The 27,886-nt window shown below is 40.3% G+C and overlaps 1 protein-coding gene across 10 annotated transcripts in view; it reads right to left on the bottom strand.

Annotated features, from left to right (window-relative positions):
• GNG2 (guanine nucleotide binding protein (G protein), gamma 2) overlaps positions 1–27,886 on the bottom strand; it is a 149,220-nt gene that overhangs the window by 94,236 nt on the left and 27,098 nt on the right. For 2 of the 10 annotated variants that reach the window (XM_011961795.1, XM_011961788.1), the window contains exons 1-2: positions 19,705–20,372; positions 2,346–2,386 (exon numbers count right to left, since the gene is read on the bottom strand). The exons of 3 other annotated variants lie outside the window; for them this stretch is intronic. The gene's annotated coding sequence lies outside the window, so the exon portion shown is untranslated. Of the gene's footprint in view, positions 1–2,345; positions 2,387–19,103; positions 19,171–19,704; positions 20,373–22,897; positions 22,993–27,886 lie in introns of those variants that run through there. 5 more of the 10 variants (XM_011961793.1, XM_011961790.1, XM_011961794.1 and 2 more) reach the window with 5 other exon arrangements.

The following is a 27,886-nucleotide window of genomic DNA, read 5'->3' as shown; positions in this document are numbered from 1 at the left end:
GTCACCTGGGGAGCTTTAAGGAACACCTATAGATGTTCAGGCCCCAACCATGGGGATTCTGATTCAGCTGGTCTGGGTAGGGCCTGGAATTAGGGTTTCTAGATGCTCCCCTGGAGGCTCCGACATGTAGCCAGGACTGAGAACCACTGCTCTGTCCATAGAGAGCAGCCTCCTGCACATACTCACGTGAATGTGGCTGCTCCACAGATTTGAATCAGTTCTTCCCTTCCTGTTTTGTAGTACAGTTATCACCACCCATTCATTGTTCCAAAAAAAGAAATCTGGGAGTTATTCTAGACGTCTTCCTTTCCTTTACTTCTCACCTTTAATCAACAATTTCCTCAGTTCTCCCAAATCCGGCCCAACATTTCCAGACCCAAGACCTCCACTCGTCTCCCTTCCATTAGTCTCTCCCCACTTCTCTGCTGCCTAAGGAATTATCCTGTAAAAAAAATTCTGATTGTGTGCCCTTTTCTGCCTCCCCACTCAGCAGAGAAAATTCAAACTCTGGAGCCTGCCCCTTAGGGTCCCTCGTAGGCTTCACCAGCCTTCTTCTCTAGCCTCATCTCCTCAGTTGGCTACTTTCTGGCCACACTCTGGCCACCCTAAATTTCTAAAGCTTCCTGGAATAAGTCATGCCCTCTGGGGCCTCTGTGTACACTTACACATGATTTCTTATTCTTGGAATGCCCTTCCCTACTTCTCTGACTGAAGACACCTCATGGATAGCTCAAAGACCCCTTTCCCTTCAAGCTTCTTCCCCTCCCCGTCTTGGTTCTCTCCTCCAGCAGCATCCACCACACCCTGCTCCTACCTTACTCAGCTGGACACAAGCACTTCCTTCTTTACACACTTTTCTCCTCTGTGAGACTGAACAACTCTGGGCCAAGGCCTGTGTATTTTTCATGTTCATATTCCCAGTATCTGGCATGAATTCTTTTGTCCATTCATTCAACAGTCTTATTAAATATATAACAAGTGCCAGAGACCTTGCTAGATGCTGGAGGCAAATGGTTAGGAAGTTATTTGCTATTCTGGCACTCATAGAGCTTGTATTCTTGAAAGGGAGGCAGATGGCTGGATGAGTGTTTGTGGTAAAACAGGAAGGTCCATCAGAGGATTGGGAGCTTTGTTTTGTTTTATGCTTGCATGTTTCCAATATATTCAAAAGTGAAGAAATGTCAAAAACAGGTTTCAAAAATTATGGCGTATTCTGAATGTTTACATTTGACAGAGTTGTATGATGAAGGCCATTGTTTCATTGTCAGTACATCTCTGACAGATCACCTCATTTGGAGATATCTAAAGTCCAAATTTGCAAACCTTATAAACATGAGTTGAGGAAAATTGATCCTCTTATCCTAAGGAAGATCTGATACCTAGTCAACATGAAATAAGTATCTGCTGAATGCATAAATGGATGGATGATTAGCTCCAGTAAAGCAAGTCAGGTTATGAGTAGGTTTTATTTTTTATTAGCATTTGCTGTATTCCCTAAACGGTTATGTAAATAAACAATTAAAAGCCCCACAATTCAACAAGTGCCCATAATCCAATGGGGAAAGAAGAGAAGTAGGTAGAGGTATAAATGAAACAATTCCAGCCACGAGTTGACAACTGTTGAAATTGGGTGATGGAGATGTAGGAATTCATTATATTATTCTCTCTACTTTGGTATATGCTTGGCATTTTTCATAATGAAGTTACATTTTAAAATGTGGGGGGGGATTTAAGTCATTGACTACAGGAAACTGTGTATCTTGGAGTAGGCAAACACATTATCACCTGTCTAGGATTATGGTTACCTTTCAAGTCTACAACAAGATTGAAATGCTATAGCTAGTTCCAAAAGCTAAGTAAGCTTCTTCAAGATGAAACACCTACAGCATTAGATTGACATTTTGTTATTGTTGTTGCTGCTGCTGCTGGAAAAGCCCTTACAATGTTTACAACCATCTGTTAAGAACAGGGTTTACTTTTCTCTGACCTAATCTGCCTCATCTGAGGTTTTATCTTGCACAGGGTATGCCCTCAATGTCTGCCACCTATTAATGATGTTTGTGCCATAGGGATACATTCTGTTAAGGCAGCAGCCTCAAAGGCTCTCCAAATCAGGTTTTTAGAAGAAAATGAAAAAAGTCTGGATGAAAATCAATTTTAAATATCATTAAAGACAGTCATTTTTTCTTTAAATCCTGAAGTCATGTCACTATTGATAGGGACTCTATGACTGTTTCTTTCAATAAAATATCACGTTTTCATCTATAGACCACTTAACATTTTTTTTCCTCTTTAAGTTCTGGTTAAATTCAAGATTCTAGAAGAAAATATTTCAGAATTCTTACCTCTTCAGTTCCTAAAGCCTGAGGCTCACTGGCAGATCTGGCTGTTGAGAAAGCAGAGAGAAAAATGAATTTTTTAAAAGGAAAAATAATGTGATACACAAGAGCTGGATGAGCAGAATGAATGAAGTTTCTGGCACGGGGGTTGGTGGTAATGGCAGTATAGTTATAAGGGCAGGAGGTCTCACGGGTTTACATTTCAGAGCCTAGAAATGAACCTTTTATTAACTCTTTTCCTTTTAAGAAATAGATTTGTGAAATTGGAGTTCCTTTCTTTGTGAAATCCCCTAGCGTGCAAGAAAACACGAAAACACAAAGCCCACTTAGGAAACCAGACGAAGCAGAGTTCCTGGTGGGAGAGGCTGTATACCAATGGAATGAATCAGAACAATCTTTCCCTCTGACCTAACCTAATTTGCTCCGAGCAGGACCAAAGCAGCAGAGACCAACACAGTCTTGCTCCAGGTATTAGGGACAGAGTTTGAGTGTATACAGTTTGTGTGTATCTGGCCCTTTAGGAGGGTGGAGAGGACATGTTGGTGGTTATAAGAGTATCTTTGGCACCCAAAGCTTCAAAAGGCTGTTTAGAAGTAGAAGACACCTATGCCCTTAGCCACTAATGACCTCTGTGGCTATCGAGCAGAGGTGGCCTACTTTTGTCCAGTGCCGAGTGTGGTTCCTACAGGAGAAACTTCCTGCGTAGATGAGCTTCTTTATTCCTGAAAAGCTTTAGAGCGCTCAGCTCAAACGGAATTGCTAAAGCCTCAAGGAACACTTTCCCATTCCTATTTTGCTGTGTCTGAGAACAAAGAGATATCTCACATCGAGAATATTATGAATGAGGGTGGAACTCAGATTCACAAGGGGTTCTAGGACCAAACGAACATCAGTATCTCCAGAGGCCTCACATTACTTGAAACTGGCATGTGTGCTACAATGTCAACCCAACCAATTATATTCCCAGACTACCATAGGGGCCATACGTTTTTAAATGGGCTAAAGTTATTAGAAAACCATTATCTCATGATTAACGACAACAAAAAGGAAAAAAAAAAAAGCCAAAGGCTAAAAACAACTTATTTTCAGAGAATGAACCCTAGAGTAACAAAGACTAGGTGGGACATGCAAAATAAGCCTGTTCAAGGGGGTTCTGGACCGGCACTCATTTGTTATGGGTGATAGTGGAAGCTGGCACAACTTCCCTCGAAAGCCGTCTGGTCCTGTTTATCAAGAGACCCAAATATGCTCTCAGTCATTGTTTTAGTGATGCCACTCCATGACTTTAACCAAAACAAACCCAAAATGTGGACAAAGAAGAATTATCAAGGTGTTAGAAATAGCCTAAATATCAATAATTCAACCTATTAAGTAAAACAGAAACTCTACATGATAAAATTTTAAAACAATGAATACAAGAAATTTAAATGGGCCAGGTGCAGTGGCTCACGTCTATAATCCCAGCACTTTGGGAAGCCAAGGAGGGAGGAACACTTGTGTCCGGGAGTTCGAGACCAGCCTGGGCAACATAGCGAGACATGTTCTCTACAAAAAAAGTCAAAAGTTAGCCAGGCGTGTTGACGCACACCTGTGGTCCCAGCTACTTGGAAGGCTGAGGTGGGAGGATAGCTTGAGCCCAGGAGAGTGAGGCTGTAGTGAGCCATAATCATGCTACTGTACTCTAGTCTGGGTGACAGAGAGAGATGCTGTCTCAAAAAAGAGAAAAAGCTTTAAATGATGAAAAAATGCATTTTATATTCTCTTTTTACTTAACTTTAGTTTAAAATTAATAAATACTGTTACTTTAAAAAGTAACTTAAAATAAGTTTACTTTATTATAAAGCAAAAAGAATATAAAATGTATTTTTGTCATTTAAATTTTAAAGTAAAAATATAAAATATTACATATAGTGTGAACTCAATTTTCTAATATACATATTTACATATATTAATTTTTTAATATATATTTTCTGTCAATATATTTTTCTTATATATATACTAACATATATATTATATACATACATACATAATATATGTTGTATTATATAACACTTTTCTAGTATAATTATACACAGTATCTTTCTAATACATAAAGACTAGAAGAAAATACATCAAAATATAAACAATGCGTTTCCTCTGTTCAATAGAATAACCAAAGTGGCAGAAATTGCTAGATATACCCCAACATCTGCTCTTGTCTTCTTCCATGGTTTTAATAGAATTCTAAGCTAAACACCTACATATCAATAATAGTTACCTTCCCCGACCTCCCTGGCTGCTAGGTATGTGGCCATGTGACAAAATTCAATGGTACAGCATCAAAAGTGGTATACGTAACTGCTGGGTCAGAGCCTCCCCTTCTAACTTCTTCCATACTGCCCGTTATAGCAGAGCCTTTATGGTAAGCCACATTAGACGATGAAAGTGAGAGAAACCTCATAGGAATGATAGAACAACAGGATAGAAGGAGCCTGGGTTCCTGCATGATCTTGTGGAGCACAGCTACCTTGCCAGTCCTGGGTCATCCACATCTGGATTGTCACATTAAAAAGAAGTAACTTCTAACTTATGTTAGCCACTGTGAACTCAGGCCTCTGTTACATGTAGTTCAACTAACAATTTAATTAATAGATGGGGCAATTTTCATTTTTTCTTTCAAATTTTCAATAATTTCCACAGTTTTCAAAAATCAGTATGAATTACTTTGCTGATTCAAAAAAAAACTAAGTTTTGTTTACTAATGTTAAGAAAATTAAACATAGAATAAAATTTGGGCAACATGTGTCTTCTTTCCACATAGGAGAGGAAAAACAAAATCTATAGTTTAAAAAGTTCTGCTTTAAAATCTGATTGAGGCATACTCTAAGCAGTAAAACTTTAGTCAATGCATTATAATTATTCGGATACAGAGGATACAGAGGATACCCAGACTTATTTTTTTTTTTGAGACAGGGTCTTGCTCTCCCAGGCTGGAATGCAGTGGTGTGAACGTGGCTCACTGCAGCCTCAACTTCCTGGGCTCAAGCAATCCTCCTGCATCAGCCTCTCAAGTAGTAGCTGGGACCACAGGTGTACACCACAATGTCCAGCTAATTTTTTTTTTTTTTTCTATAGAGACAGGTGTTTCTCCATTGCCCAAGCTGGTCTCAAACTCAGGGGTCAAGCAATCCTCCTGCCTTAGCCTCCCAAAGTGCTGAGATTACGGGCATGAGCCAATACACCCAGCCAGACTTTTTTTTTCTTTTTTTTTTGAGATGAAGTTTCACTCTGTCACCCAGGCTGGAGTGCAGTGGTGTGATCTCGGCTCACCGCAACCTCTTCCTCCCAGGTTCACGCCATTCTCCTGCCTCAGCCTCCCAAGCAGCTGGAACTTTAGGTGCCCGCCACCACGTCTGGCTAATTTTTTGTATTTTTAGTAGAGACAGGGTTTCACCGTGTTAGCCAGTATGGTCTTGATCTCCTGACCTCGTGATCCACCCCACCTCAGCCTCCCAAAGTGCTGGGATTAAAGGCATGAGCCACAGTACCTGGCCCCAGACTTCTTAAAGTGAATTTAGAAACAGTCTTCAAAACAGATTTGTGTGTACACTCATACCTTTAATTTAAGGGTGCTGTTGGTTCTTCACATGGAATCATACTGGATTTCTCCTACAGTAATTCCACTGGCCCAAGAATTTGGTTGACTGTCCATCAACCAAGTGTATGCTTTGATTTTATTTTCCCTTGGAGTAGTAATAGATTTGGCAGAGCTCACGTAACCTTCTGGGTCTCCTTTGTGTCCCACAGGTCTGCATTATAAGATCACTGCCCAAGATAAAGGAGTCATACCTAGTCCATAAAATACAGAAAAGATATCTTGCCTACTTGGGAATCAGATCTGAAACAATGGCCTCATTAAAACAGCCTCTAACCATATATTAGAAATAATATGCTGAGATCATTTAAACCTGCAATAATGTTCATCAGCAGCATTTGGTGCCTTTTAGAGGATCATGAAAACCTTGTGCAGAGGCACACAACACACTCCACAGGGTTGACCTTAGAGACTTACATGAAGTCATATACCAGAGAAAGAAACTATTTTTCCCCTTTTTCCCAAGAGAATGCCAAATGATCCTTTCCTCCCTTGTGAACCACAATATCCAACACTAATATGACTAACCTATATTTAATAACAAAGGCAGGATGCCAGGGTTTCTTCACTTCCCTCTCAGGATGACTGTGCCAGTACATTCTTGAGAAACCCCTTCACTCTCTCCTGCAGTAGGCAAATTGAAGCTAATAGTCAAAGCTCTGAATTCTGTTTCTCTCCCCCTCTTGCCTTTGCAGGAACATAAGCAAGCCAACTCAACAGGCCTAATTACCATGGTAACAACATGCACCGTGATTATGAGTGTGTTTGTTTTTTAAAATGACTCACAGATTGTTCCCCCAGAAGCCCCGGACACACAGGTTTCTGGCTGGTTTATAAAATCCATCTGAAGTTTTCTTGCACATATCTTGTGCCTATTATCATAACTGGTGTGATGAAGAGAGATTCATCAAATCAAATATGCCTTTCTCTTTAAGGATGAAAAAAACCCATTTTGTTCCTTAAACACTCCAAGATTAATCAATTTAAACCTCAGGTTTATAATGAAATTAATTTGAGTTTGTACACTGGAGATAATTAATCTGTTCCTAATTTAAATAATTAAGGTATTTCATAATGTGGTTTTAGAGATCCAAATGAAATAATCAGGTGAAATAAACTTAGTGAAAAATATAAAACAGTCTAAATCTACAGTATTTCATAATGTGGTTTTAGAGACCCAAATGAAATAATCTGGTGAAATAAACTTAGTGAAAAATATAAAATAAAACAGTCTAAATCTATGGGTACATGACCACATGTAAAGTGTTACAAAAGAATAGTTATCAGTCTTAATATCAAGACGTTTCTAAACAAATCTACAAAACAATAGCATCTATTTTAAAAATGCAAACATGAAAGAGTCCAGACATTTGGAGAACTGTGGACTACTTGCACTCATCTATTCAATAAATATCATTTTAGACCCTCTATGTACTAAGCACCGTTGTTTATAACTGGAACATCACAATAGGGCTTAGGGCTATTTTCTCACAGGAGGCAAAGGCCATGGGCATGGCTGAGTGTGTTATCTTCTCTTAGGGAGCTCCTTTGCTTCACAAGGCACCATTCTGGGTAAAGTTATCAGTGAGAGGGAACATTACCTAATGATTATACCAGGCCTGGAGTTCAGAGTCCTAACATCAGCATCACAGTGGACTCCCTCAAAACAAATAAAACATACATATGCCAGTAATTTTGATATGTTGATTTCTTCTGTGTGAAGTGGTAATAAACCCTATTTTAAAAGAAATTTAAATGGAATTTATATAAATCTATTTCACTTAAATCCCTTGATGCTAACATATAATACATTACACACACACACACACACAGAGAGACACACACAAAATAGTCATTTAAAATTACTATACTCAAATATCTACTGTACTGTAACCAATAATATATTTTTTCTCTAGAGTTTGAAGGGCAAACCAGATTGTTTCAATCCGTATAGGCTAGGTTATATTGTGGCAACAACTCAAACATTCTCTGGCTTATTTGAGCAAAGCTTATTTCTCACTTTCTCTCCACGTCCACTGCGGTTTGGCAGAGATGATCCTTGTGTTGTCTTGACTGTTCGACCCAGGCTTAAGAGTGCAGAGACCACTTGTATCCTTCAAACACAGCACGCACATGCTAGTTCTGATGGCTTCTTCCAGGAAGTGACACATCTCACTTCTGTTCACTTCACCGGCCAAGGTAAGGCATGTGGCCACACCTAACCAAAGCAGACCGGGAAGTGGAAGCCTATCCTGCGTTGGAAAGGAAAACTGGAGATATTGATGGCCAAGCACATGGATTCCTGAACAAATAGCACAAACCCAGACTAACACTTCATGAAGTCAAAACGACATCCGACGATAATAGGCTTCCTTCGGGGATGCCTTATTCCAAGGTCTGAGCACCTATGATTAATGTTGGGTCATAGCAATCATTTCTGCAGAATTTGGTGCAAATCCCTTGGATAGAATAAAAGATAGTCTACTGCAGACTTGTGGTAACAATAACTTATACTAATAATAGATTCATTTTGAATAATTACTCTACAATTCAGGCACCTTGCTAAGTAAACATTTCACATTTATTATGTAATTTTCTCCTGACAGTTTTGTGAAGTAGATATCATCTTATTTCCCATGTTATAGATGAAGAAGCTGAGGCGTAGGAAGCTTAAGCAACTTGCCGCAGTAATTCTGACTCTAAACCAATGTCCTTTAACTACTACGCTCTCCCACGTGTTATCTTTGAATGTTACTTTTCTACACTTCAGTATTTTATAATTATTTTAAGATGAATAAGAAAAGACTAGTTGGACCATATATATGTTTTTTTTTTTTTTGCCTAGGACTTTTCACCTCTACTTAAATTTTTCTTATTTTAATTTTAAAAGTCATAAAACTATTTAATATCAACTTTTTTTCCAAAGAAAAACTAAAAATGTCAGTGAAATGCCTTAATGCCCGTATACAGCAATGTTCCCTAAACACAACCATCATTCATGAGGTTTAAAAAAGCGGCAAAGGATCAATTTAGTTTTCCTAAATAAAGCCTCTAAAATGAAAGAAAATGAAAGTGAGGATTTTTTTCGGTTTAAATTTTCTCACAATTTTTCTTATATGGTTCTAACATAGATCAGATAAATACTCTCCTTAAACAGAGCTCTGTTGGCAAAGTCTAGAATTAACTTACTTTCCTGTGTAAAAGTGCAAATCTAAGAGTAGGAAGCACTCCATCATTTATTTAAAAAAGTACTCCTACCATTAATGCTTAGTCTGTTATGATGAACATGCACAGAAATACACCTTAGAGACAAGTAGTCAAAACACTGTAATGACAGCAGTTCCACTGAAATTTCCCTTTTTCACTATTGCTGCTTCACATACATAGCCTCTGAAATATAATGCCAAAGTAGGAGGTAGCAACCATAAAGAGAATGTAACAATAATGGAACTGTATATGCTGCCTCTGGAGCTGGAAAGTGGAAACTATTTTCTAAATAACTCATAATCAGAAATTCCAGAGATGATCCATTCTTCTTTACAGGTACTGTAATCAACAAAATACCTACCTCTCTAGAGAAAACAAGGTTTTCATTTAAGTTTGACAGATACTATACACAGAACACTTGGCGTCTCTAGCTCATTACTTGGCCCAGGGTAGATTTTTACGTAGACCAAATTGATTTAAATGACCAGTCAGGAAAATTCAATTTAATTATATATATATATATATATTTTATAATGCAGATATGCAGGGCTGGTTGTCTAAATTAAATGGCATTCTTATTGCTTTATAGGACCTGGTGAATTTCCTTCTGGAATATTTTGTTTAGGAGGTTATTCTTTACTTTGCCTAGCTTCCTCCAGTCTGTGTTTTTTGCCAGGATTCTTCCTCTGGCCTACCTAGATCATTGCTAAAAACAAAAACAAGTTTTAAAAAAATATATATTTTTTCTTTTAGGTTCAGGGGTACATGTATAGGTTTGTTACATAGCCAAAAGCAAGGCTTTTGTTCGTGTTTTTCTCAAAGGGAAATGCATGGAAACTCTGTTCAATTCAATGTTGTGTGATATTGCTCAGTTATTTAACCTTTTTAGCCTTGATATCTTCACTTACAAAATGGGAATAATAATAGTGGCCAACTCTATTGACTGTCTACCCACTAACCCCCTCTTCCTTGCTAATAGAACCAGACCCTTTTGCTAGGGTTTGATGGCTTTTGTTTTTCAGAGGCTGGGCTGCTCCATGGCCTCAGGAGGAAACTCTTAAATTAGCCAATCACAGTGGTTCTGTCTGCCTACTTACTCATACATAGAGCATGTGAGTCGTGAGGGGAAATTCCACTGGACACAGATTTTCTGTGACTTTAAAAAGAGCCATGGCAGGGCAAGGTAGCTCGGGCCTGTAATCCCAGCACTTTGGGAGGCCGAAGTGGGTGGATCTGTTGTGCTCAGGAGTTCAAGACCAGTCGGGATAACATGGTGAAACCCCATCTCTACTAAAATACAAAAATTAGCTAGGCATGGTGGCACGCACCTGTGGTCCCAGCTACTCAGGAGGCTGAGGTGAAAGGATCAGCCCTCCCACTGCAGGCTAAGGCTACAATGAGTCATGATCATGCCACTGCACCCCAGCCCAGGCAACAGAGCAAGACCCTGTCTCAACAAACCAAAAAGAGCCACATAACAAATCAGCCGCCCCTTGATATGCCTCTACGTATGAACTATGCCTTTAATTCCAAAATTGTAGAAGCCATGTCCACACAGTGAGGGGAAATCAACCTGCTGAAGGTGTCACAGTAGGAGGAAGGGAAGAATCCAGGTTGCTAAAGACATTATCCAGCTACCACATAAGTAACTCTGAAGCTATCCTCCTTTCAGAGGTCTTGGGATCAATTTCCTATTGTTTACACCATTTTTGTAAGGCATTCCTTTACCAGCAGCCAGAAATATCCTGATAGAAAAATAGTGGCCTTATTTCATAGGGTTATTTTAAAAACTAGCTAAAACAGTAATGTATATAAAGTATCCAGCACAAACTGAATGTCTAACAAATGCTCACTCTCAACTTATTTCTTGACATATGTTCATCTTCACTTATACAAACTAATTAATGCTTTCTTTACTCTGTGTGGTCTGAACGACTCCTCTAGGAGGTTTTCCCTGGTTCCCCAAAACAGAATTAAGGGCAGAAGTCATTGCTTTCTCCTCTTTATTCAGATAAAGATAATATCAGGTACCTAAGGTTATTTTAAACCATAAGAACAGTATTTAATTCAGACAAGTAATGTAGTGCTGATTGCAGTGTAGAACAAAAAAATGTAATAAACAGAGTAGTCTTCCTGACTGTGTAAATCAATTTGAACTAAATAAAATCCAACCCAGATCAAGTAATCAACACAGCAGCCAAGTGTTCTGCATTTGGAGTCCACAAAGTTTATTGAAAAGCTGCTTTCTGTAGGGAAAAGACATATTTTGTAGATTACAGTACATGCATGTGAAGAAGGACACATTTCCTCTGAAATTTCACCTGATCCTTGTTTCAGAAAGGCACCTGCACCTTCTGCTCAAAACCTTCTCCACAAGCCCCCTTCACCCCAATATCTTTACATGGCTGACTCCTCAGCATCGTTTTGTTCTCAATTCAAATGTTACCTTTTCAGAGAGACCCTTCAGGGATTACTCAATAAAGTAATCTCCCAATTACCCCTGCCAGCATAGGCACAGTCCCCACCGTTCAATCTGTTTCTACTTCAATCCATCAAAGCACTCACTGTTACTTGATATTTTATTTTATTGTAAGTCATTTCTGTCAATGGGTTCCAATCCTAGTTGATTCTGATTTAATTACTCTGTGGTGAGGTTGGGACATAGATATTTTTTTCAAAGTACCCACTCAGTGATTTCTAACATGCAGTTAGATTTAAAAACCACTGGTTTCTGTGTTTATTGAATCTCTCCCAATTCTTGAATGTAAGTTTCAAGAAAACAACTGGACAGTTTTGTTCATCCTAATCTCCCTGGCATCTTGAAGAGCACGTGGCACACTGCAGACGTTAAGAATTAGAACAGATCGACTAACTGTATTGTAATTATATTTCTGTATTTGTCTGTTTTCCCCATGAGTCTGTGAGCTCTTAGAGGACAAGTACTATGTCTAACCCACTCTGCATCAAAAAATGAGTCACTCAAGAATGTTCACTAAATAAATGAATGATAAACAAACTGCATTTTGTGGTATAAGGAAGACAAAGATGAAACCAAATGTGACCGCTGTCCTCAAAGAGATTGGAGTGTGGTCAAAAAAAAAAAAAAATGCAGATTGCTGTTATACACTAGAATGAGCTAGATGCTGTGATGAAAGAACAAAAGATTTCAGAGAAGGCATTGTTTTCTATTGGGGAAAAAAGGGAAGAAACCAAGGTAGGCTTCATGAAAGAGGCAGCATTTGAACTGAGCTTTACAGGACAGATGGAATTTGGTTATTCAGAGAAGTAAGACTGTGGGGACAAAGTATGGAAGGGGAAGCAGGAACTAACCTATCCCAGGCAGACAGAAAAGAACTCAAAAAACAGGTCAGCCCAGCTGGAGGTTAGGAGGGCCTGAACTAAGACACCGCCTATAAACATGGAAAAGAGTCAGTATGAAGATACTTTCCCAATCACAATTGCAAAGGGCTATACAACTTCCTGCAACTAGGGGTGCTTGCTGAGGAAAATAGTGAAGTTGAATTATCATAACTGAGGTAATGAGAAATGGGGTGTCATTAACAGTTACAAAATCAGGTGAGGAGCTGGTTTTGAGGAGTGGGAAAGGTGATGGTGAGCACGGTTTTGGACATGTGAGCTTCATTTTCTGTGGGTTGGATGTTCTGGTGAATTTGCAGGCAGCTTGCCGTGCAAGCTGAGAGAGGAGGTGAGAGATCAGGATGCTTAATCAGCTTTGGGACTGACCAACACAGCAACAATGACTGAAATCACAGGACAGAATCTGATTAAGGGAGAGGGAGAAATTAAATGGCCAAAGACTCGTATCTTGAGAACACTCATATTTGGGGACAGGAACTGAGGTTAGTGAAGTTGGAGCCCTCAGAGAGGTAGGAGGAAATTTGTTTCATCTACTTCTTAGTTACTCTGTGTGAGTATAGAAAAACTAAGCATGTTTACAGGCAAAGAGGAAAGGACCAAGAAAGAGAAGAAACTAAATATGTAGGACAGAATTATTGTCACAACATGATCCCTTAGAAAGTACAAGGGAATGGTATAGAGAGTCCAAGTAGAGGGTTTACTCTTGGCTTGAAGGAGAGATGGTGTTAATTTGACTTAGGAAGAAGAGGAGAATGAATGATGTGAATGATGCGGATGTTTCTGTCCCCCTACATATCCATATGTTGGAACCTGATCCCCAATGCAATGGTATTAGGATGTGAGGCCACTTTTGGAAGTGATTAGGTCATGAGTATGGAGTCCCATGCATAGGATTAGTGCCCTTATAAGAGAGACTGGAGGGAGCCAGCTGGCCCCTTTTGCCACATGGGGACACACAGAAAGTGATGTCCATGGCCTCTGCCAGACATCAAATCTGCCAGCACCTTGATCTTGGACTTCCCAGCCCACAGAAGTGTTAAAAAAAAAAAAAAAAAAGATTTCTATTGTTTCTGGGTTACCTCATCTTTGGTAATTTGTGACAGCAATTCAAATGAACTAAAATAAAGGAAAACATGGGGAAATTTTGAGGTGGTAAGAATGAGGTTGAGGAAGTCTGTAATATGTGCCTTCTCAGAAAGACAAAAGGTGAAGTCACTTCTAATGAATAAAGGCAGTAGGGACTTGGTTGAATGGTTTCCATTGAAAAGGCACAGCAGAGAGCGAAAAGTGCACTACAAAAGGAAGAAGGAAGGAATTTTGAAAGAACAGCAATGGCCCTATGGAGGGAGACGCAGTGAATCTGGAGTAGAACCAGTCAGCTCAGTTTTCAGCCCCTCTCCTCTATCTCTGAGTGCTGGGTTCCTGGGAAAAGGATCAGGAGAATGTCTGACCCCACACCCAGGCTGGCCAGGGAGCAAGGGAAGGCCAGGGAACAGGGAAGAAGTGGTCAAGAGACTGGTTTTTCAAAGCCTTTTCATTAACAGTTTGACTGTTTATACATATTTGCCAAGAGATAAAGGGGCTGATCCTGTCTTATCTTGAGCCTCTGTATACAGTGGTACTACTTCTAAGAAATGTGTTATCACTAAAGTTTGAGAATTGAGCTCCCTTTTTTTATTTTCAGTGTTTAATGAAGTCCTCTAGAGATTGTCTGAACATTGACTCCCACTAAATACAACTTGTTGTCTTTAACATAAGAATTTTCAAGAACCATATATTTACAGATATCTCTAATACTCTTACCTGAAAATTTAAATCTCTATTCCACAGTGGCAGCTTTTACACCTGAACAAGTTTGTACACAGAAACTCCATATTTACATAGGGTACTAAATGTAAACAGTCTACTCTTTTTTTTTAAACAAAATATTTTAGTCTTACAAACAATTTTAAATGTGATAACGTATCAAGACTTTGCCCTAATACGGAGGTAAGTGAGAAGGAGTTTTACCTGGGAGGTAAGGAATTAATGAACTGTGCAACTCTAAACTCCAGGCCTATTTTATTATCCCTTATGAAGAGGTCGACACAGGCTGGGTCACCCCCAGATCGTTTTTAGCTCTACCATTCTAGCTTGTCCTAGGCCAGGGACTAAGTCCTTCATAAAATTTGCATTATATTTTTAATTGAAAAATAATAATTGTGTATATTTATGGGGTACAATGTGATGTTTTGAGACATGTATACATTGTGATGATCAAATCAGGCTAATTAACATAGTCATCATCTTGGGGGTGAGGGTGGGAGGGTGGAGACTAAATCTTTTTTTTTTTTTTTTTTTTGATGGAGGTTTTCTTTTTCTCCAGGCTGGAGTGCAGTGGCCGGATCTCAGCTCACTGCAAGCTCCGCCTCCTGGGTTTACGCCATTCTCCTGCCTCAGCCTCCCGAGTAGCTGGGACTACAGGCGCCCGCCACCTCGCCCGGCTAGTTTTTTGTATTTTTAGTAGAGACGGGGTTTCACCGTGTTAGCCAGGATGGTCTCGATCTCCTGACCTCGTGATCCGCCCGTCTCGGCCTCCCAAAGTGCTGGGATTACAGGCTTGAGCCACCGCGCCCGGCCTGAGACTAAATCTTAACAAAGCTCTGCAACTCTCCTCTCCCACCCAGATCTAGTAAAGCCAGGCACCTGCGTTCTCCCAGTAATTGTAGAATGAATAGATGTGCACATTAAATAAAATTAGGGGTCATTATTTGCAAACTTCCCCCCACCCCTGGCCCCCAGCACATGGACAAAGTGCATTACAGAAAGTTAACATGAATTATTCAGGAGCTCTTCAAACCATGTAAGGTCAATATCTGCCCCCACACCATAAAGCTCAGATATTGTTGCTATTCAACAGGGTCCCTGCTAATTGTTCTGCCCAGCTCTCCTCAGCCTCACCATACCCTGCCTCATCAGTTTAAGGATTAGGAGTAAAATCTGTCATGGAAAAGGAAACAGAGGATTCATTATTTTTGAAAGTGAAATTTTGGTTAGAATCACATTTCATTAGTAGAAACTTGTTGTCTCAGAAACCCGTTGTATTGTTTAACTACCATAGCCCCTCCCCACAAGTTAATGCTCCCCTTTATAAAGGATTTGAGAGCGATTTAGTACTTTAATTTCTCCCGTCCCTTTCTGACCATGTACCTATTGAGCATTTTTCTCTGCTGAATGAGAGGGGACCAGAAAAGCACAGAAGAAACAGCTCTCCAGTGCCTCTGTAGTGGTAGCCTGGTCTAAGACTTGACCAGCAGAATCACCGGTGTGACTATCTACAATAAAGGTTTGAATTTCACTATCAGGTTCTGGACATCACCAACTAGCAGAAACTATGCACATTTTCTTACCCTCTCCTTTTGATTTCAAATGTTACTTTTGAGAGAAGTATTTTATTTGGGCAGGGATAATACTGTTGTATAAAGGATGTTAAATATAAAGATTATGATTATGATCTAATGACACGTTAAGTTAAAAGATCCCACCATTTGAAAATGTCTCCTTGAAAATCTGACTAAAAATTGGCAAAGATTCTCAACACAGTATTTCTGGGGAAAAACATCAGCAAGGAATATGAACAGACATTTTTCTAAGAAGATATACAAATGCCCAATAAGCACAAGAAAAGATGCTCAGCATCACTAATGATTAGGGAAATGCTAATCAAAATCACAAAGACATACCACTTCATACCTCTTTGATAATGGCTATTATCAAAAACATAAATAAAAAACTAAATATTGATGAGAATGTGGAGAAAATGGAATCCTTATTCATTGCTGGTGGGAATGTAAAATAGTGCAGCTGCTATGGAAAACAGTATGGCAGTTCCTCAAAAAATTAAATATATAATTACTACGTCCCATTAATTTCACTTCTGGGTTCCCAAAAGAAGTAAAAGCAGGGACTCTAACAGATATTTGTACACCCGTGTTCATAGCAGTATTATTTACAATAGCCAAAATGTGGCCCTGGGGCCATCAAAACAGAGTAAACAAAGTATTGTTTATACATTCAATGGAATATTATTCAGCCTTAAAGAGGAAGAAAATTCTAGCACATGCTACAACACGGATCAATCTCAAAGACATTATGCTAAGTGTACTAAGCCAGTCACAAAAGGACAAATATTGTATGATTCTACTTATATGGGATACTTGGTCAAATTCATAGAGACAGAAGTAAAATGGGGGTTTCCAGGAGCTAAGGAGGGAAACAGGGGGTATTGATAAATGGGTATAGAATTTCAGTTTTGCAAGATAAGAACAGTTCTGTGGATGGACGGTGGTGATGATAGCACATCAATATACTCGCTACCACAGAACTGCATACTTAAAAAAATAGTTAAAATAGGAAATGTTATGTTATGTATATTTTATCACTATAAAAAAAGTCTCCCTAAACCTGTGAGGCAGTGGTAAAGGCCAAGAATATGCTAACTTTTCCTTATGTCACCAAGGAAGAAAAAATAACATCTGAATATCTTCTATGTAGAAAGCACTCACTTATCCGCACACAAAAGCAAAAACAAAACAAAAGAAAAACTTTGATTATGTATTACTAGCCCTTCTTTACTATGAGGAAACTGAGGTTCCTAAGTTAACGTACCAAGTTAAGTAGTAAGAACCAGTGATAGGTTTCAAAGGCAGATCTGTCTGGCTCCAAAGCCTGTGTTCTTTTCACTCCACAGTGTTTTCTCCTACCCACAGACGTCTTTTATGAACAGGCTTTCTACTTTGACTATACAATTTTTAGACTTAAAAGTTGGGCTTGCTTTCTGAAGCAGGCTAAACAAAGTCAGTCAACCAAACACATTCACTACATGCCCACCATATGAGGCCCAAGGCTGGCCATGAAATAATGGAGTCATGTTTCCATTCAGCCGTTGGCCATATGGCAGAAAAAAAATAGTACAATTAAAATTTCAGTGTTGGTCTACTCCTCAACAGCCAGTGAATACCCCAAGAAAAATCATTATGTCTTTCAATATTCCATATGGCCAGAATAAGTGGAAATAGTTTCATTTTACAGCATAGAAGCATATTCATCTTTTTCCTAAACATTCTACCATCATAGTTACTGATCTGCTGTTACTCACTAATGCTCTGCTTCAAGCTGGAGTTTCACAATTAAGAGATGTTTTGTGCTGTGCAGAAAATAGGCACCTCTGAGTTGTTTTCAGAAAGATAGCAGGGCCCTCTTGACTCTACTATGCCCGTTGGGCAAGGTTTCATTTTCTTACTCATGTGTGAAACACACACAGAAGAGTAATGCAGATTGTCTGTGCCTCCCCAAACAAAGCAGGGTGTTGGCATTATCTAGTGAATACAGCCTGCAGAGGAGTAAGTACCAAAGGGTAAGTCTGTCCTCATCCATGCAGCTCAGGTTGCCAACTTTTTACTTCATTTCATGATGTACAGCTTGATTCTAGAACTCCCCTGGGTCATTCTGGATCTATGATCTACCCTAGGTCTCCTCTCTAAGAAGATGATCTTTACATATTTCCCTTTAGGATGCAAATAGGAAGCCGAACTACAAAATCCATATCACGACTTGTTTTGCCCACAAGTTTGATTAAATTCAGTAAATCCTTCAAGGAGTTCCATGGTTTCAATACCAGCAGTACTTTGTCTCTTAGGCATGGGGCAGGTTTACTTTAATGAGTAAAAAACCTCCGAGAAATAGACATTTTTTTTCTTTAGTAGCTATAAAAGCTTCCCGTCTCTCAAAATGTGCTGCTACTCCACAGATTTTGAGAAGCCATATCGATTTCATAAAGATAGCATTAAAAACAGCCCTATAGCTCTTCACAAGTGAGAATGATGATAAACGAGGACGTACATACATACATACCCTCTCAACTAGCATATTTGGTATTTAAGAACTTATGTTTCAAGAATTTGTGAGTGTCAAAATATTGACATTTTTGTTATTTTCACTCCAATATAAGCAGTTTTTTCTCTTTCTTTTGAAAAATTATCTCCTTTCATTATAGAAACTCTAGAAAAAAACCCTTTTATCAATGACTACTTACTGCTTAACTGTACTTTCTGTTGAAGATTTAAAAAATAGCTTAATTCTTTAAATCGTGCTACACTAGGGTATTAAACTCTCCTATATATCCTGTCAGAGGAATCTTACAATCTCAATTCTCATCTGCCAGACCTATTTAGTGTACTTTTACATATCATTCATAAGTATGAACAAGCCATAGACCCAAGCTGTCATTAAGAACATTCTTGGCTCAAGAAAATCAAAGAATAAAAATCATGTTCTGGTTTTACTACTTCCATCTATCTACAGCATATTCGTGTAAGGAAAGAACCCAGCTGCACTTTTTTATTTTGTCCCTCACCGAGGCTAACATGCACCTTGACCTAGAGGTGAAGAAAACACATACAAACATAAAATCCATACATATACTAGTATCTGATTCTGCACAAGTTACTGGCCTTAAACCCGCCACACTCCTTTGAACAAGGATGCAACTTTAGGATAAGACCTACTGGCAAATAATAGCTGTGCCTGAGGTTATCCTGAAAGCAGCTGCAGAAGCTAAGGGAGGAAGACACTGTTTTTTTAATGGTAAATACTGCCCCTCACATACGCAATTCGAGCCTTTGTTGGCAAAATCTAAGTACAAAAGAATTTAACTCCCCCAAAAGCGAAATCACAGCCATTATTTTTGCAAATCAGAAGACATCCCAGTGCAATGTGTAAGAAAGAGAATACAATTAATATTTTACACCACTTACTCCCCTAAAACAAGGGGACTGCAAGGCTCCGATGACCAGACCACGGCTGCACAGCCCCAGATGGATTTCGACTCAGCCCTGGTTTTCTTCCGAGAGAACTATACAAACCGCTTCTTGTATTTAGCATGTTGCCCTGTCGAGTCATCAAATCTAAGCACTGATGATGAGGTTTTTTTTAATCAAATGTGTCATAAATGTGGTCGTTCTCAAAGACCCTTCCAAAAGAATCTAATCATTTCCCCTAGGACTGAAGCGATGTCTCTATCATCCCTTAGAAATCGGACCTTAAAACCACAGGCGACGGTCATTTGTCTCAATTAAAAACGAGCAACATGGAAAACGTTTCCTTTACCTTAGCTCCCGAGGCTTGGTCAGAGGAGTGTGGTTTTCCCCTGTCTCCGGAGCTGATCTGTGCAGGCGAGCTCCGGCGCAGCCCAGCCCAGCCCAGCCCAGCCCAGCCCAGCAGTAGTAGGAGTTGCCCACGGAGCGCGGCGGCAGCGTTGTGAGTATGTGTAGCGGCGGCTGCAGCCCAGGGACTAGTCCCCACCCAGCTTTGTCTTCAATCAACGTTCTTTCTACAGGAAGCGGCGCATCTCCCACTTCCTCCTCTTCTTGGTAGCTGTTAGCGGCTTGCTTCTTTTCCCTCTCATTTCCATTTCAGAGCTTACTCTGGTGGTTTTGTCTGCTCCTGGGCTGCTGACAGTGATTTGACTTTAATCCCCCTTCTCCCTTTGTTCAAGTCCCTCTGGTGCTGTCTGTTCCTTCCTTCCCCTTTTCTCCTGGCCCCACCGTCACCTCAGCGACAGCTTCCATACACTGCTCAGTCGGCCCCCTTCCTGGCACATTGCCTGCTTTTTTAGCCTGAACTTGGCTTGTAGCTATTGTTGTTCTTGCTGCTGTTGTTGCTACTGCTGCTGCTGTTTTTTTGGGTCAACATCCCCTGGTCAGGTTCTGGCCCCCGAGATCCCACACCAGCCTCCACTGTTCCTCCTGATTGACTGTGGTCCCCATCAAGCCAGCTAGCTGGGAGCTTGCAGCTTGCAGCTTCTCACTGCAGCACTTTTCTCCGTGGCCAACATTTCAGATGCTTCATTTCTCCAAGGTCCCACTACCACTGAGATCTTACTTAACCCACATGCTCAGAAAAGAATGGCCTGATAAGTATTCTTATGGGGCACGGGAACTAAACCAAGTTTGGCGATGCTACCTATAGGCCTAACAGTGAGGACTGTTCCCAAAAGATTCTCATAGATGGGAAGGAATGAGGTGGTGCTGAATGCTACACGTTCCCAACAGAGAAACTGAATACCCCTCTCCCCATCCCACACACTAGCAGGGCTGAAAGGACCCTTGTGATCCTCCAGTCCCTTCCCTTCATTTTAGGAGGTAATATCGTGGAACGCACAAGGGTAGGGACTGCAAGCTGTCTGTCTGCCAGAATTTCAATCCAAGTTGCCATTACTGACTGTATGAACTTGGGCAAATTATTTAACGTCTATGTGCCTCAGTTTCCTCATCTGCAAAATGTAGTTGATGATAGTCATGCTCTACAGTAGAAATCTGAGGATTAAATGAGATGGTATACAAAATAGTTCTGGGGACACAGCAAGTATTCGGCACATAATAACTCTTACTATTTTTAGAGGACGTTGGGCCTCACATTCAGCAAGTGATTTCGGCAGTCAGCAGCCAAACTCTCACCAGTACTTGGTTTTGCAAGTCCTCACTATTAGTATGTTCGCAACTGTACCCGGATGCTTTAATAACAATTTATTCAACGTGTGAGTCATTCTCCCCCCAGTACTAACACAAGGTACTTTGGGGAAGCTACAGATTAAACATGAGATGGGGGAAGGAGAATCCTGTTCTAGTGTCCAGGCAACACTATGGAGTTAAAAACAACGACAAAAAAAAACAAAACAAAACACCTCTTCTCAGGAATCAGTGCCTGGAAAGCTAATCTTGCCAGGCACTAGTTAATTCCCCAACTCCTCCTTTTTAATCCAGTCTTGCCTTAATCCTCCAGCAAGTAAACTAACAGGAAATGTTAGAAATCTAGGACTGATGGAGAAGAACTCACCAGGTGAGCCTTCCAAACAGACCGTGGGGACCACAGCACATTAACCTAGAAGGTACAGAATTTAATTTCTATGAAATGTTCTGAGACAGTCCCAAAACACCCTTTGTTTCGATTTGATGTTCCATGAACAGAGTTTCCTTATTTTTTCAAGGAAATCTTTCATCAAAAAGGACCCTGATGTCAACTCACTCACACCTGAAAACTACAAAATGGATTGATTTAAGATTGAAAATGAGCAACTACCTTCGATCCACCAGCAAATAGATTTGCAGTAGTGAGAGGATTGGGCATGAATCCACCAACATGTGAGTTACCTCAACCAGGAACCCTGGTGCCAAAGGTTACCAGAAGCTTTTAAATGTAAATTTAAATATGCATGATGCCAAGTCTAAGAAAAATGAGAAGCATGTTATTAATGGTTGGAAACAAGACTATGGTTAATTTGAGACCAGTAGGTTCTGGCATTAACTCTAGATTCAAGTACAGTAACTTTTTGTGTCTTTTTGTTTCTAACTCACTCTCCCTCTCTCTCAACCATCAGAGAGTGGCTGGTATTTATATTTAAGCCTATATAGTAAAACCTCTTTCAAACAATAAAATCTCTAGGAATTTTGCCTGCTGCCTTCTAATCAGTTCTTCCATCTCTGGCCCTTATAAAACTCAGAGTAGGTTAGTTGCCAGTGTTAGGAGGTGCCAACAAAACTCTATACAAAGCTAAAAACTAGATTTTAAGATCTCTCTCTCTCATTAATACCTCATTGCTTTTCAACTGATCCTAATAGCCTCTTTTTCAGGAGAGAAAAGTAAAGTGTTGGGGGTATAGCTTGGCCAGGATAGATTAATCCAGTTTAGAGCTCTTAACACAAGTTTGCCTACCAAGTTTGCAAAGTGTTAATTTCTTAGGAAAATGACATCTCACCATTAATAGTTTATATCATCAATTGCTAACCATGAGCCTATCCCAGTACATTTTAACACTGGGTAAAACAAAAGTCTGTAAAATACTCTAACATTCATGCATGGCCGTATTTGCAGGCATTAATACTTTGTATTTCTTACATCTACTGGTAGCAGAGGTTGGGTAATGAAGAGGACATAATTTTGGCCTGATGTCTCTCCTATGTTATTGAGCTTTCTAGCTGGATGTTCCTTGGAGTTATTATGTTTAATAATCCGCAAATTATATACTATACCTTCATCCAAAGCCTGTTCCTCTTTCTATATTCTCCATTTCATTTAATGAGGAATACAAACCATTTGCCCACATCAGGAATATAAGAATAACCACCAAACCTTTTATCTTTGTTATCCCAATCTGACTTAAAGTTCCTCCTCCTTTCATTCTCACCACCAAACTATCTCCTTGCCCAAACTCCTCCTCTCTCTTCCTCTTGCCACTGTCTTATTTCACAAATGCTTTGTTTTTTTCTGTGCAATTACAATACTTTCTACTTTGTCCTCCTACCTCCAGTCTCTCTTCAAAGCCATCCCCACCAGAAGTACATTGCTGAGATGGAGAGTTGATCAAATCACTTCCCTACTATAATACTTCAGTATCTCCCCTCTGGGTTGCTTACAGGATATATGCCTTAATTCCTCTGCATGGCATACAAAGCCTTCTGTGATGTCACCTTTCCACATTCTCCCTTAGTGCCTATTGCAGCCTTATATGCTACAACCTTCACAGCAGGTTCCTGAAGGGGCTGTGCTGTTTTCTCCCTGCATCTTGGCACACGCTATTTCTGTCACCAGAAATGCCCTATCCCTTCCTCTATTTTGCCTACTAGTAAACCCCTACTTATCCTTTAGGACTCAGCTTTTCTCAGAAGCCTTCCCTGACCGTGGAAACTAAGCAGGTGCTTCCTTTTCTGTAAGTGTGACTGGTGCCTTGCCTCTACTTCCATTTCAGCACTAAGGACATTATTTTCATGTTTTGTTAGATGTGCATCTCACCCCTCAGCATTTGGGTCCGTTAAGGTTAGGTCCACGTTTGCTTGTCACACAGTAGGTAGTCAACAGATGTTTGTATAATGAAAAGGCATCATTGGCAGAAATTCCATTCCTTTGAGTGAGGGGAGAAAAAGGAAGTCTCAAAAACGAGAAGTTGGTCATGGGGTAAGAAACAATAATTCCTCTTTCTCTATATATATATTTTGCAAATTTTCTATAGAAATCCATGGCACATGCATAACTTAATATTTGTTATATGGGCAAGCCTAAAAAATTCTAGGACAACTCCTAGTTCCATTTCTGCATTGAACTTCTTATAAAGAAGCATAATCTGGCAACAAAAAAGTAATTAGAAAATAAATATTAAGGCTGGGCTCAGTGGCTCATGCCTGTAATCCCAGCAATTTGGGAGACTGAGGCAGGCAGATCACTAGGTCAGGAGTTCGAGACCAGCCTGGCCAACAGAGTGAAACCCCATCTCTACTAAAAATACAAAAATGAGCTGGGTTTAGTGGTGCACGCCTGTAGTCCCCGCTACTCAGGAGGCTGAGGCAGGAGAATCACTTGAACCCAGGAGGCAGAGGTTGCAGTAAGCCAAGATTTTGCCATTGCACTCTACCTGGGCAACAGAGCAAGACTCTGCCTTGAACAACAACATCAATAAAGAAAATAAATATTAAAAAGAAAGCTATTCTTTATTTGTATCTTTGTAGGAACTTTAAAGAGACTGATGAATAAGCTAGAAACACTTCTCACATCCCCTTCTGTACTCTCAAATCTTTGCCACATCCCAACTGTCCCAGAGCATCTCATGTGCCAAATCCCCAAACTCCCTAATCTCTCTGCAATGCTGTACACCTCCTTCTCTCTCCTCCCCCGCTATGCCCAGCTAGTTCTTTATTTTTTTAATTTTTTTGAAACAGTCTTGCTGTGTCACCCAGGGTGGAGTGCAGTGGCACAATCTCAGCTCACTGCAACCTCCACCTCCCAGGTTCAAGTGATTCTCCTGCCTCAGCTTCCCGAGTAGCTGGGATTACAGGCGTGCGCCACCATGCCCAGCTAATTTTTGTATTTTTTTTGTAGAGATGGCATTTTGCTATGTTGCCCAGGCTGGTCTCGAACTCCTGACATGAAGTGATCCACCTGCCTCAGCCTCCCAAAGTGCTGGCATTACAGGCATGAGCCACCGCACCCGGCCTAGTTATTTTTTGATTGACTTGCCTTCTCTGGCAGAGCCCACCCTATTTTTTCTTTCCTGTCTCAGCTTTGGTAGGTAGATCGGTCAGTTGGTCTCTCTCTCTTTCTCTCTCTCTCTCTCTCTGTTTCCAATCAGAAAGGAGCCTATCAGAAAGGAGCCATCAGCTGTGCCAGCAAAGCTACCCCTTGAGTGCATGTGTGGGCTGCAGGGAAGAAGGAAGAGTAAATGGGAACAAAAAGGTAAATCCATGTAGTCATAAACCTTGTCCACTCTTTTACATTGATGGTACATTTAATGGCTTACTTAATTGTTCAGCTGAATAGTAATCAAGAATAAGTAAATTACCGAGCTGTTATTTTATCACAGAAAAGCTAGAATTCCAGGCATTTCTTGGATCAACTAAAGGGAACAGAAGCCTCTTTAAAGAGTTCTTCAAAAAGATATAATCATGATCTGATCTGTGTGTCACAGGATCATTCCCTACCCCCAGACATCTGAGCCTAAGCCCAGCTGTTAGGAGCCAAGAAGACTGAATCATATTTGGCTTGAAGAGAGTCAGGGGGTGGGTGGGCAGAACTAATCTTTCTGGAGAGAGAGTGGCTGGCCTCCACTAATGAAAAATGTCAGTCTCTGTCTCACGGCCCAGCATGAAAGCTAGTGGGACAAGGGACATGAAGAGTAATAGCCAACTCTTTCATCAGAGAGAAATGTGTTGGAACCATGAGTTCTCTTCTTTTGCTCTGGGCACAGCCAGTAGTGTGAAGCCCCCCAGATCCTTCTCTGATATTGCCTGAAATGTCACACACATAATACCTGTGTGTGTTGCATATATCCACACACTCCTGGGGAGGCTATCGGTGATGAATGAGTTAAAGATGCTTGCTTTCCTAACCCCTCATGAGAAAACAAACACAAATGTTGATGAGGAGAGGAAGGGGATGGGTAAGGAGGCCAAGAGTAGATGGAAGTTGAAGAAGGGTGCTGGAGGAGGGCTAACCATGAAGCCTGAGGTCTTACTGAAGAGGACAGTAGCACAGAGGGACACAGGCAGGGAGAAGGCAAAAGACAGGAGGGAGGCAGAAGTAGAGTTGGAAGTAGGTAAGAAAGAGCCATGGCCGGCCTGGTGCGGTGGCTCATGCCTGTAATCCCAGCACCTTGGGAGGCTGAGGTAGGAGGATCACTTGAGTTCAGGAGTTCAAGACCAGCCTGGCCAACATGGCGAAACCCCATTTTTTACTAAAAGTACAAAAATTAGCCAGGTGTGGTGGCAGGTGCCTGTAATCCCAGCTACTTGGGAGGCTCAGGAAGAAAAATCGCTAGCAACCCTGGAGGAGGAGGTTGCAGTGAGCCAAGATAGCGCCACTGTACTCCAACCTGGGCAACAAAGCAAGACTCCACCTAATAAAAATAAAAATAAATAAAAAATTTTTTAAAGAGTCATAGAGGCCTTGCTGTGGAAACAAACAGTTGTGCCCAGAGAGCGTTTGACCAGGCTACTAGGAACAAGGGCTCCACACCCCCAAACCAGGGCTGCCTTGTATGTTTCTGAAGTTCTGGTCTTCACATAAGCAGAAACTGTTCCAAACCCCAGCAAAAGTTGGAGCTGGGCTATTGACTGGGGTCAGGTGAAATAATTGAAACCAAATGTGTTACTACCATAAAAACAGAAACAGTGATTCTGCGAAGTAAAACTTGTTGCTTCCAAAAAGTCCCTGAAGATCAATATAGATATTCAAGGACAGGACGGGCATGGTGGCTCATGTCTGTAATCCCAGCACTTTGGGAGGCCAAGGCAGGCAGGTCACCTGAGGTCAGGAGTTTGAGACTAGCCTGGCCAACACGGTGAAACCCCATCTCTACCAAAAATACAAAAATTAGCCAGGCATAGTGGTGCACGCCTACTCAGGAGTCTGGGGCAGGAGAATCACTTGAGCCTGGGAGGCAGAGGTTGCAGTGAGCCAAGATAGTGCCACTGCACTCCAGCCTGGGCAACAGAGTGAGATTCTATCCCAAAAAAAAAAAAAAAAAAGGGAAGAAAAAGAAATTCAGGGACAACAGGAAACAAACAACAAGATCAGGAAGAGTGAGTCTGCAGCGAAGTGTGACAGAGGTTAGAGAACACTGTGCACCCACAAAGCCTTGGAAAAATAGCCTTTTAAAAGGAATGTCAGAATTAAAGGATACAAATCTGCAAGATTAATATCACACATGTAAATCATTTTGAAGTATCTTGAAAGAAAAGCTATACAATAATAACTCCAATAATTTATAGGCAAGGCAGAAAGGCAAGACTTAGTTTTTCTGTGCCAAAAATGTACACTAGACAGCGTGATCTATTTTGTCAGTAAATAGGTTGGCAAGAGAGGATAGGGAATTAAAGGAGTTGTTTAAAGGCATTTTTCTTTGTGTCTTTGTTGATTTCCCTACTGGAAGGGGTTTTCATAAATTTACTTGTGACCTTCCTTGGCTCCCCTGCCTATATTCTGTACCTAAGTTTTCAGGTTCTCATTTTGAATTTTCTATGACAGAATTTCACGAACAGAACCATAGCAGTGGAGGGAACTATGGCTTGTGAATGTATCCCTTCCATCAGAGTCCACTAGAGTGTGATCACTAGACCTGCCACTCCCTGAGGGCAAGGGCTGGGTCTCACATCTCTGCATCTTCAGCACCCACCTCGCACAGGACTTGGCACATTGCATGCACTTAGTATTTGTTTGTTAACTTTAACTGAATATAAACAATTAGATCCTGTGGAAGAAAGTTATGACCACTACTGACCATTTTGAAAATACCAGGACATTTTATAAAATCAGCTAAAAATCTAAGAGAATGAGTGAATAACTACTAAGACTGCTTAAAATATTACCAAAAATGTCCCCAGAAATCAGCAAATGAGAAGAGGATGTAGCAAGGGGGTAAATGTGATAGTGATTTTGAAAAAGGAAAGACCGTGAAGTTACCGACCAAGTAATAACATTAAACCAGGAGGAAAAAAAAAAAATCTGTCTTTACTCAGATGATAGTAAAGTCCCACTCTATGTAGAAAACTCTTATGAAGCAAAGTGTTGTCAATTGATTGCTCTTCCGGCAAATCTGTGAACTCTGAAGGTGCATTTGCAGTAATGCAAAACACTTCTCACGAAATGTTGCTAAAATGATTTCCATGACTTTTGTAAGAAGTTATTCAGCATTCTTTAAGTATTACTTGTATGATTACACAGGGAAATTTCAACAGAGAAGAATTATGTAGTATAGAGTAAAACTGGAAGTCTCAAATTATTGACTTGGCAAAAATAATCTATA

The sequence above is a fragment of the Colobus angolensis genome, unplaced genomic scaffold (assembly GCF_000951035.1).
Source record: "Colobus angolensis palliatus isolate OR3802 unplaced genomic scaffold, Cang.pa_1.0 Scaffold57, whole genome shotgun sequence".
Taxonomy (NCBI): domain Eukaryota; kingdom Metazoa; phylum Chordata; class Mammalia; order Primates; family Cercopithecidae; genus Colobus; species Colobus angolensis.
The sequence above is the reverse complement of the archived record's forward strand: the minus strand, read 5'-3'. Positions and strand labels throughout refer to the sequence as shown.